The following is an 11,885-nucleotide window of genomic DNA, read 5'->3' on the forward strand; positions in this document are numbered from 1 at the left end:
AAAATAAAACTATTTAGTTTCCAGTTTTGTGAAGGTGCTGAAGAATCTGATTAACTCTATTATCAGTACAATCACATAAGATAGAACGTCATAAACTTTAATCACTTCATGCACAGACTAACTTCTAAAAACTAATCGAGAGCAGAACTGAATTCAAAGGAAACTTTTGAGACTTAGTGTATGAATGATTTTTGTGACATTTGGCAACTTACATTGAGTAAGTATAAGGTTTTTATGATACAATCCTATTTGAAGAGAAGAAATGATTTTTAAAAAATTGTCCAGAAAAAGAACCAGTCTATGATCAAAAACTCCCAATCATTACACAGTCATTTTCAAGTTAAAAAAAGTAAAGTTGCCTAGAACCTCATACAGATTATCAAATGGGATTCTGGAAAGTTACTGTGAAGTCTTCCCCTTCTACTTTGAAATAACTGGTTTTTCAGGTATGGAAATCTACACTTTGATTTTTATGGAATCCTTAATTTTTACATTTATCATTTCATGATGGGCAATATCAAACAGCATTATCCAAAATGTAGTAGTACAGAGCCATATGGTTTTATTATGTGGTTAGCTAACAAAAATTGTTTATATAAAATCACTAGATTCTGAAAATGATCAATCTAGTGATACATTTTTCTGTAAAGACTTTCATGTGTTGGGTATATTTGGAACTGGACTTATTCACATCTACAATTCTCTCTTTAATATATGTTGTGTGTGTGTGTGCTCCGTCATGTCTGACTCTTGGCCACCCCCAAGGACTGTAGCCTGCCAGACTCCTCTGTCCATGGAATCTTCCAGGCAAGAATCCCTGAGTGGTTGCCATTTCCTTCTCCTGGGGATGTTCCCGATCCAGGGATTGAACCTGTGTCTCTTACTAACATCTCCTGCATAGGCAGATGGATTATTTACCACTGCACCACCTGGGAAACCCTAATCAGTGTCATCAAAAAGCATTTGGCATAGTAGTGTTTTCTTATTTATTCAACAAATACTTGAGCCCCCAAAGGTGTAGGACATTGTGGAGGGCAGAAGTTGATATGTGAGATGTGGTCCTTTCTCACCCCGTAAGAGAAGCATATAAATGCCTTTTATACAGCCCTTAAATATGTCAGTGACATACCCCAAAAGCCCTTAACTTTCTTTAATGGCCCATAAAGATTGTTTTTAGGAATTCTTGCAAACCCTTCTTGAATTTATCTAAATATGAAATTTCAAACTACCTTCAAAAAACAATGACTTTATCAAATAAACTAAAAAAAATTTTTTTTCTCAGAAGTTTTTTGGTTCATCATGTCCTAACAGAGACTGGCAGTAGAGGTCACAAGAAACTCACTACCTACCCTCTAAAGAACTTTGTTTTTTCCAAAGATCTCTCAAGAGTGAAAGTACACTTTCTAATTCTAAATACCAAACAAGTTCACACTCATCGCACCAGTTCCTTTCAGCAATTTTTGAACTTTAATCATATAACCTCTTATTTTAATGTTCTAGTTTATAGTGTCCTGGTTCTTTCAGTCTGGGATCTTAAGATACTCATTGGTGGCTATCTTTGATTATTTATTGCCTTTTTCTAGACTTCTGTCTTCCTTTCATTGTTTACAGAACAATAGTCAACATCCAGGCAGGGGTTCACTATAATTTCATGAAAGGAGAATTTCTATTTTTTCATCTTGCTTCAGTAATGTGTGAGTATCCCCCAGGGTGGATAGATTTCAGGCTTCTTGGACCTGCATCTTGGGCTGCTATTTAAATGCAACTAAACACACTAACTTCTCAATCTCTTTCTGAGGTATTGGTTATTGCTTGGATCAGAGCTCCTCATTTTTCCTCTTACACTGAAGCTTATTTTGTACTCTTTATGTTCTTTTTTTTTAAGTCTTTATTGCTTCTGTTTTATGTTTTGGGTTTTTTGCCTCGAGGCGTGTGGGATCTTAGTTCCCTGACCAGGGATTGAATATGTACCTCCTGCATTGGAAGATGAAGTCTTAACCACTGGACCACCAGGGAGGTCCCTGCAGCCCTCCAGGCTTCTCTGTCCATAGAATTCTCCACCAAGAATACTGGAGTGGGTAGCTGTTCCCTTCCTCAGGGGATCTTCCAAACTCAGGGATCAAACCCAGGTCTCCTGAACTGCAGGCGGGCTCTTTACCATCTGAGCCACCAGGGAAGCTGGTGAGTCAGAAGACACATTTATAGGAAAGGATGGAGGAAAAGAAATAACTGTAAACTAGTGTGTGAATGTGGTGAAAAAAAATCATCAGCACTGTTCTATCCCACAGAGGATACTGTTTGCTGTTGTTGTTGTTGAGTCATGTCCAACTCTTGTGACCTCATGGCCTGTAGCCTGCCAGGCTCCTCTGTCCAAGGGTTTTCCCAGGTAAGAATACTAGAGTGAGTTGCCATTCCCCTCTCCAGGGGATCTTCCCAAACTAGGGATCGAACCCCTGTCTGCTGCATTGGCAGGCAGATTTTTTGCCGCAGAGCCCCTAGGGAAGCCAAGGATACTCTTACTAATGATGAACATATCAGGTTCATCTCAGTGGTGTCACACGCGAGCTTAACCTTATAATTTTATCTAGCTGTTCCCTAATTTGAAAATGACTGGACTGGACTAAGTGATCTTTAAAGCCCTTCTGAACTCTAGCATTTTACTAATTCTCCTGAAACAGTTAATTGCTACCCAAGGCTGACTTTCCTTATAGCTTATTTGTTGCTCTATAGTATTTAAATACTCTCTAGAGAAACTTTTATCACAAGAATGATGGAGTGGGTTGCCGTTTCCTCCTCCAAGGGATATTCCTGACCCGGGGATTGAACCTGCGTCTCTTGTGTCTCCTTCATTGTAGACAGATTCTTTACCTGCTGAGCCATCAAAGAAGCAAAGGGAAGCATTACAGCCAACACAGAGGCATGATTCAGTTGATTTTTGTGGGAACAAATGCAGAATACACAAGAGGATAATAATTTCCATCTAGAGAGTTGTCATCGTAGCAGAATTCATTTTTTGAAAAGCCTCACTTATAAATAAAGGTGAGAGGAAGAGGGAGTGAGCTTTTGTCCCCCAGGCACCAGCCTTTAGAAATTCTAGCATCACTTAAAATAAACTAACCATTTGACCATTAACCATTTTGACTGTATTAAAGTGTACAATTCAGTTGACATTTACTACATTATGTAGTTATGTGACCTTCCCATTACTTAGTTTCAGAACCTTCTCCTCACCCCAAGAAGAACCCTGACCTAACACTACTTTTAAGAACCGAGGGAGCCAACATTTCACAGACCTTTGGTCGTCATTTGCTCTTTTGGTTCTCCTACACATAAAATTAAACATGAGTTCTAGCCAAACTTGAGTACTCACCTTCACCTTCTGTAGGCTGAAACTATTAAGATTCAAGAAACAAAGACTAATTAAATTTATACCTTAAATAGACGAAGTATTAAATAATGAGAGAGTTCAATCTAAAGTCAATATGTTCTTGTCTATTATGTGATGGTTTTATCTAACTGGTGATCCTTTAAATTTCTTTTAGACTATTCTATTTCTATAGGACACAATTTGCTACTAGTTGCACTTTTCTCAACTATGAGACCATAATTTGTTTTCTAAAGGATTAATCTGCTGAAAAAGATTCTACACCTACTTACATTATACTTAGCTAAGTGAGATTCCTTGTGCTAGCCAGGAATGGTAATTCACACCACACATGCTATAGACGGGCTTCCCTGGTGGCTCAAATAGTAGAGTCTGCCTGCAATGCAGAAGACCCTGGTTCAATCACTGGGTCAGGAAGATACCCTGGAGATTGGAATGGCTACCCACTCCAGTGTTCTTGCCTGGGGAATCTCATGGACAGAGGACCCTGGTGGGCTACAGTCCATGGGGTGGCAAAGAGACATGACAGAGAGACTAATACTTCCACTTCACACATGCTACAGAAATGCTCTTTGAGGAACTGGGTTAGTCATCTCCCTTTTGTTTTATTTTTTTTTTCTTTCCTTTTTTGCTGCTGAAAACGGATTATTTTTACTTCGAAAGCTAAGGTTTTTTTCCAGTTGCTCTTTTGGTTCTACTACACATAAAATTAAGCATGAGTTCTAGCCAAACTTGAGTACTCACCTTCACCTTCTGTAGGCTGAAACTATTAAGATTCAAGAAACAAAGACTAATTAAATTTATACCTTAAATAGACAAAGTATTAAATAATGAGAGAGTTCAATCTAAAGTCAATATATATATTGACTTTATATTGTCAAATATAATTTTTAAAAAATTATAATTAACTATGGTTTAGCCACAGTTGTCTCCTTTTTAAGTTATAGGTTGGAAACATTTCAATTTTTATTTAAATAAAGTTGTACTTATAGAAACTTTGAATAGTACAGTGAATCCATATACCTTTCTGATTTATGTGTGTATATATATACACATTGGTTTTTTTGTATGAACTATTTGAAAAAGGCTTCAGTCATCTTGACGCTTTACCCTTTCAATCTGCACCTTCTAAGAATAGTAATATTCTCCCATAGAATCGTTATGCTATTGTTCACAGCTAAGAAAATTAACATTCATTCAATCATATTAGCTAATATGCATTATTCAAATTCACTTTCCCAAACTGACCCAAATACCTTTTGTGGATGTTTATTTGTTAGGGTCTAGATGCAATCAAGTTTTTAAGTATAGCCTACAGAAATCATATCTTTTCAATGTCTTTTAATCCAAACCATTCCATCCCCACCCCAGCCTTTCAGGCTGGTTGGTTGTAAAATTTCTCACATTCTGAATTTGTCAAATTAGTTTCTCCAAATTAGATTCAGGTTAAACACTTTTGGTAAGAATACTCTTAAAGTTGAAAACCCTACACTTTATTACAATACAGATTCATGGAGCCATGTTGTTCCATCATTAATGTTGCTAAATTTGGTTCTTTTATGGTAACTGCCAGCTCTCACCATTGTAAAGGAATATTCCTTTCTTTTATGATTTTTTTCCTTTTATGATTATAATGTAGCATGAAACTGTGACTCCATTCAAATATCCTTTTTTCCAGCAACCATTCATCCAAGGGTTTTAGAATCCATTGCTAATTTCTGACTGAATTTGTTATTATATTGAGGAATAGATGATGAGTTTCTAATTCTATCAGTTATATGTTTACTAACTGGCATTCACCTGTGAAGAACTATCCCACTCTTTCTCTGTGTGTGTGTGTTACTGTTCATTTTTAAGAGTTGGGTGTGTGTGTGTGTGTGTGTGTATCAAACATGAAGTTTGACCCTTTAATATATTTACAAATATTTTCTGCAGTTTATCATTTTCCTTCAACTTTATGGTATTTGTCACACAGTTTATGTCTCTATGTAATTTAATATATCAATTTCTTTTATTGCAAATGGATTTTGAGTCATACTAGAAAGGATTCTCTCACACTTAGATTATGAAGAAATTTACTTATGCTTTTTCTGAAACTCATATGATTTCATTCCTTTCATTTAAATCGTTGCTTCATTCTAATAAAAAATAAAAACAGAACTACAAAAAAGAAGAGCTATTGAGAGAATTCCCTGGCAGTCCAGTGGTTAGGATTCTGCATTCTTATTGCCAAAGGCCCAGGTTCAATCCCTGGTTGGGGAACTAAGAAGATCCCACTAAGTCATGTGGCATGGCCCCCCAAAAAAGAAAAAAAAGGACAGTTACTGAATCTGTCAAGAGTCATTAGACAACTGTGGAGATAATCGTATGATTTTTCTCCTTAGACTATTACTATGATGAATTTACTATTAAACATCCTTGTATATACAGAATTAATCCTCTTTGGTGCATTTGTTTTAAATGCTGTTTGGATTCTACTTGCTAATAACTCATTCAGACTATTTGCAATGACAACTTAAATGAAATTTGTCTCAGTTTTCTGTTTTGTGCCACTTTTAAGTTTAGATATCAATGTTAAACTTACTTCACAAAACAATTTGGATTTTAAAAAAAGTTTTCTGAAATAATCTGCATAACCGTGATATTATCTGGTTTTTGAGTCAGAATTAACCATGGAAATCACCTGGGCCTGGCACTTTTTCCTGAATTAGTTCTTTAATAAATGTATCTATTTCTTCTAGAAACTGGTGTGTTTAAGCTTTCTGTCACTATGGAGGGCAACACTGATGAAAGGAAGCATATTTCAACATGAGTAAGCTCGGTTGATACCTCCAGTTCAAATCCATCACAGCAGAGATCTCCCTCACCTTCCCTTATTCTTTCTATGTATTTCTATCTTCCTTCCCTCACAAACAGGAAAATATGGGCTGCCAACATCAGTATTTCCACTCATTATTTTCAAATTATGCACAGTTTCAATTCTGTTAAGTCCAAAAGGCCGTGTTTTTTTAATTTGGGGAAGGTTATGAACAGACTGGTTCCAAATAGGAAAAGGAGTATGTCAAGGGTGTATATTGTCACCCTGCTTATTTAACTCATATGCAGAGTACATCGTGAGAAACTCTGGGCTGGAAGAAGCACAAGCTGGAATCAAGATTGCCGGGAGAAACATCAATAACCTCAGATATGCAGAAGACACCACCCTTATGGCAGAAAGTGAAGAGGAACTAAAAAGCCTCTTGGTGAAAGTGAAAGAGGAGAGTGAAAAAGTTGACTTAAAGCTCAACATTCAGAAAACGAATATCATGGCATCTGGTTCCATCACTTCATGGCAAATAGATGGGAAAACAGTGGAAACAGTGTCAGACTTTATTTTGGGGGGCTCCAAAATCACTGCAGATGGTGATTGCAGCCATGAAATTAAAAGACACTTACTCCTTGGAAGGAAAGTTATCACCAACCTAGATAGCATATTCAAAAGCAGAGACATTACTTTGCCAACTAAGGTCCATCTAGTCAAGGCTATGGTTTTTCCAGTGGTCATGTATGGATGTGAGAGTTGGACTGCAAAGAAAGCTGAGCACCGAAGAATTGATGCTTTTGAACTGTGGTATTGGAAAAGACTCTTGAGAGTTCCTTGGACTGCAAGGAGATCCAACCAGTCCATTCTAAAGGAGATCGGTCCTGGGTGTTCTTTGGAAGGACTGATGTTGAAGCTGAAACCAATACTTTGGCCACCTCATGTGAAGAGTTGACTCATTGGAAAAGACTCTGATGGTGGGAGGGATTGTGGGCAGGAGGAGAAGGGGACAACAGAGGATGAGATGGCTGGATGGGATCACGGACTCGATGGACATGAGTCTGAGTGAACTCCGGGAGTTGGTGATGGACAGGGAGGCCTGGCGTGCTGCGATTCATGGGGTCACAAAGAGTTGGACACAACTGAGCGACTGAACTGAACTGAACTGATGAACACCATTTAGAATCTAGTGGAAGCATTAAACTCTTTAGAAAAATAAACACAAACACAGCTAGTTCTGAATACTTATTCAAAGACTCAGGATTTCTCTAACACTACACCCAAGCCAAGGACCCTAAGTTAAGACTCATTTCCTTAAACTACCTCCTGTAAGGAATATCTTGTTCTAAAGAAAATTCAGTTATTAGATATAGAGTTGGGTTAGATTATTTTAAGACATTACTCAACACTGAGGTTCCAATTTAGAATGTTTAACTGAATGGTAAAACAAAGCACTGTAAAAGACTGACCAAGCATTTATGGATTCCTTATCCAAATGACCAATTTTAAGAATGGCAACTGAGAGATGCTTCCAGGTAAGAGGGTCCCTCTCTCTTTTTTCTTGAATAATTTTCTACAAAAATTTGTTTTTTCCCAGATATTGAGAATTATTTTTCACTGAGTTTGATGAAGTGTACCTACCACTTCATATTTTAAAATTCTACATTTTATCTTTGGAGTTAAAAAAATAATCACAATTTGACTACATTATTTTAAATGGATAAAAACACCTATGTTTTTTAAAATTCAAACAGCAATAAAAAAGGTACTGGGAAATTTAAGCCTCCCTTCGGTATGTGACCTGCAGTCAACTAGTTTCCCTCCCAAGAGGGAATGTTCGTGTCATATGTATTTCTAGAGTACTACTTATAGCAGTGGAGAAGGCAATGGCACCCCACTCCAGTACTCTCGCCTGGAAAATCCTATGGACGGTGGAGCCTGATAGGCTTCAGTCCATGGGGTCGCTAAGAGTCGGACACGACTGAGCGACTTCACTTTCGCTTTTCACTTTCATGCATTGCAGAAGGAAATGGCAACCCACTCCAGTGTTCTTGCTTGGAGAATCCCAGGGACGGGGGAGCCTGGTGGGCTGGTGTCTGTGGGGTCGCACAGAGTCAGACACAACTGAAGTGACTTAGCAGTAGCACTTACAGCAGGTATTTTCATATTTCCATTTCATGAGTGAACACATACATGGGTGAACACACTTAGAGATCCAGGAATGGCAGCATAGAATATATATTGTACTACACCTTGTTTTCCACCTTGTATATTTTGATGGTTATATCAGTACATATAGATTGTATCATTTTCTTAATGTTTTTCATTTTTTGAATGACTAAACAGTTTTTAATAGTTTGCCATAATGTATTTTTTACTAGTTTTCTGTTGATGCACATTTAAGTTGCATCAATAAGGAATTTCATTTGTGAATATTTGTGCCCATGTTCATGTATATCTAAGGTATATTTCTAGAAGTATCTATTAAAATTATTTTGGTTGTTTTTGGTGGTGCTGCTCAGCTTGCAGGTATTTAGATCCCAGATCAGAGATCGAACCCAGGCCCTCAGCTGTGAAAGTGCTGAGTCCTAACCACTGGACCCTCAGGGAAGTCCCACTATTTAAATTTAAAAGCAAACTTTTCATATTATATAGTTTGGCAATTAGTAAGTAAAATAAGTGTATATCTTTGGGTGTATCTTAAGATATAAACCCAATTAAAAATGTCAATTAGTTTTTAAAATGTATTAGTATCCTGTTCTCCAGAGATGACTAGAATTCTAATGTCCAATTTAGATTTGGAGTACTATATACTATCAACATATTGAACTCAAAGTTTGGCGCATTTCTATGAATATTCATGTTAAGATTTGGTAAAGTTTTATTTATTTTTAATTTTTTGGCAGCATGCAGGATCTGCTCAGGATTTCCTGTGCCCGCTGTGGCCATTGGAAGTGTAGAGTCTTAACCACTGAAACAGCCAAGGAAGTCCCAAGATTTAGTGGAAGTTTTGATCAGCTCTTGGAGTGATCTGGTTAATTAAATGCTCTCATCAATTGACTTTTAGTCAGAAACTCTTATTTCAACTCTTGAAGTTTTAAAAATGTTTGCTTCCTGCTTTTACTCCAATAAACAACTTTTAACAATCTTCACACACCTTCATGTCTAATTGTATTTTATTGTGGAAATTATAGGACCTTTACTAAACAGTCTAAAAGTCATGGAATGAAAATTGTTTCTCTAAATAAGATTTTAGCACTTCATTTTTTATGACACATCTCTGTCATCTAAAAGTAGAGTAACCCTTAGCTTAGTGAGAACTTAATTTCTGTGCTATGCTCTGCTTAGTCGCTCAGTCATGTCTGACTCTTGGCAACCCCATGGACTGTAGCCCATCAGGCTCCTCTGTCCATGGGGATTCTCCAGGCAAGAATACTGGAGTGGATCTTCCCGAGGAGTGAATCCAGGTCTCCTGCACTGCAGGCAGATTCTTTACCACCTGAGCTACCAGGGAAGCCCTAATTAACTTTTACTTAAACTCAAATACAACATTTTTTTTTAATTTTTTTTTTTACAACATTTTTTTTTTACACCAATTCAGTCTGTCTGGAAAGCCAATTTACAGAATTCATTCTCTAATACAGTAAGTACTAAAAAGTACTAAGAATAATTATTGATATGAAAAGGTTTCTGTGCTCTGTAACTGTTGAAGTAGATTAAAAATATAAACCTTGATTGTACATATTTAATAAAAAATCATATTATACACTTAATAGTGGTGAATATACTTTCATGTAAACTATACAATAAAGCTGACTTAAGGAAGCGCTAGAGGAATGATTGATCAATGGTATGAATCCCCATGACTGAACAAAATGAAACTATCTAAAAGTCATTTTTTAAACAGAGTAAAAGACAATCCTAAATCATGGTTTGCATTTTGTCTTTTTAGTTTCCTTTACTCCTTAGTCTTATCTTTCAGGACACTGGCATTTTTGAAGCATATAGTCATTTTACAGAATGCCTCTCAATTGGGAGTTACTTCTCCCATGATTAGGCTTCCCTGGTGGCTCAGAGGTTAAAGCGGCTGCCTGCAGTGCAGAAGACCTGGGTGCAATCCCTGGGTTGGGAAGATCCCCTGGAGAAGGAAATGGCAACCCACTCCAGTACTCTTGCCTGGAGAATCCCGTGGACAGAGGAGCCTGGTGCGCTACAGTCCATGGGGTCGCAAAGAGTCGGATACAACTGAGCGACTTCACTCTCCCATGATTAGAGTCAAGTTATGTATATTTTGTGGACTGTCACAAAAGTGATATTGTCATTAGTGTTTCGTATCAGGAAGCACATGATGTTCATCAGTTCCATTACTGTGATGTTACCTTTGATCACTTGTTAAAAGATCTCTGCCAGGTTTCTCCAATATACAGTTAGAGTTGACTTTTGAACAACGTGAATTTGAATTGTACAGATAATTTTCCAGGAGTAAATACTACAGCACTACACGGTCCTGGTTGGCTGAATCCAAGGATACAGAGGAAGTGCAGATACAGAGAGTTAACTATAAATTGTACACAGACTAGCCTCTGTGTTGTTCAAGGGTCAACCATACAAACTCTTTCCCTTCGTAATTACCAATTATCTTCAGGGGAAAGATTTTCAGACTCTTGTTTTTCTCATTATTCCTCACACCTTTACTCTAGTTTTGGCATCCATTAAAGAGTCTTGCTTAATTATTACTATCATGGTTGCCAAATGGTAACATACAGCTTCATTTTTCACATTTAGGTATCTAATCCACCTGTTCAGTTCAGTTGCTCAGTCATGTCCGACTCTGCGACCCCATGGACTGCAGAAAGCCAGGCCTCCCTGACCATCACCAATTCCCGGAGGTTACCCAGACTCATGTCCATCAAGTTGGTGATGCCATCCAACCACCTCATCCTCTGTCAATCCCCTTGTTCTCCCACTTCAATCTTTCCCAGGGTCAGGGTCTTTTCAAATGAGTCAGCTCTTCCCATCAGGTGGCCAAAGTATTGGAGTTTCAGCTTCAACATCAGTCCTTCTAATGAAGGACTGATCTCCTTTAGGATGGACTGGTTGGATCTCCTTGCAGTCCAAGGGACTCGCAAGAGTTTCTCCAACAACACAGTTCTAAAGCATCAATCCTTTGGCACTCAGCTTTAATAGTCCAACTCTCACCTCGATACATGACTACTGGAAAAACCGTAGCCTTGACTAGACAGACCTTTGTTGGCATTAATGTATAAGGCAAGGGTTTGTCTTTCAAATGTGGGGTAGGTGGCTCAGACGGTAAAGAATCTGCCTGCAATGCAGGAGACCTGGGTTCGATCCCTGGGTCGGGAAGATCCCCTGGAGAAGGAAATGGCAACCCACTCCAGCATTCTTGCCTCGAAAATCCCAGACGGAGGAGCCTAGTATGCTACAGTCTGCGGCGTCGCAATGAGTCGGACACAACTGAGCAACTTCTCTTCGTCTTCCAAATAGTCAATTTTCCCATCTCTTAATTTTTCTACCAAAATGAAATGTCATCTTTATGAATTCACCTATGTAGTTCAATCTATTCTAGATTCTATTCCTGTTTATTCATTCCTAGGTACATTCTTCCATCTGGTCCTTGGAATAATTTCATCCACTCCTCCCAAACTGCCCATCTTATAGAGGTTATTATAAGCTGTTAAC

The sequence above is a fragment of the Capricornis sumatraensis genome, chromosome 5 (genome assembly GCF_032405125.1).
Source record: "Capricornis sumatraensis isolate serow.1 chromosome 5, serow.2, whole genome shotgun sequence".
Lineage (NCBI taxonomy): Eukaryota > Metazoa > Chordata > Mammalia > Artiodactyla > Bovidae > Capricornis > Capricornis sumatraensis.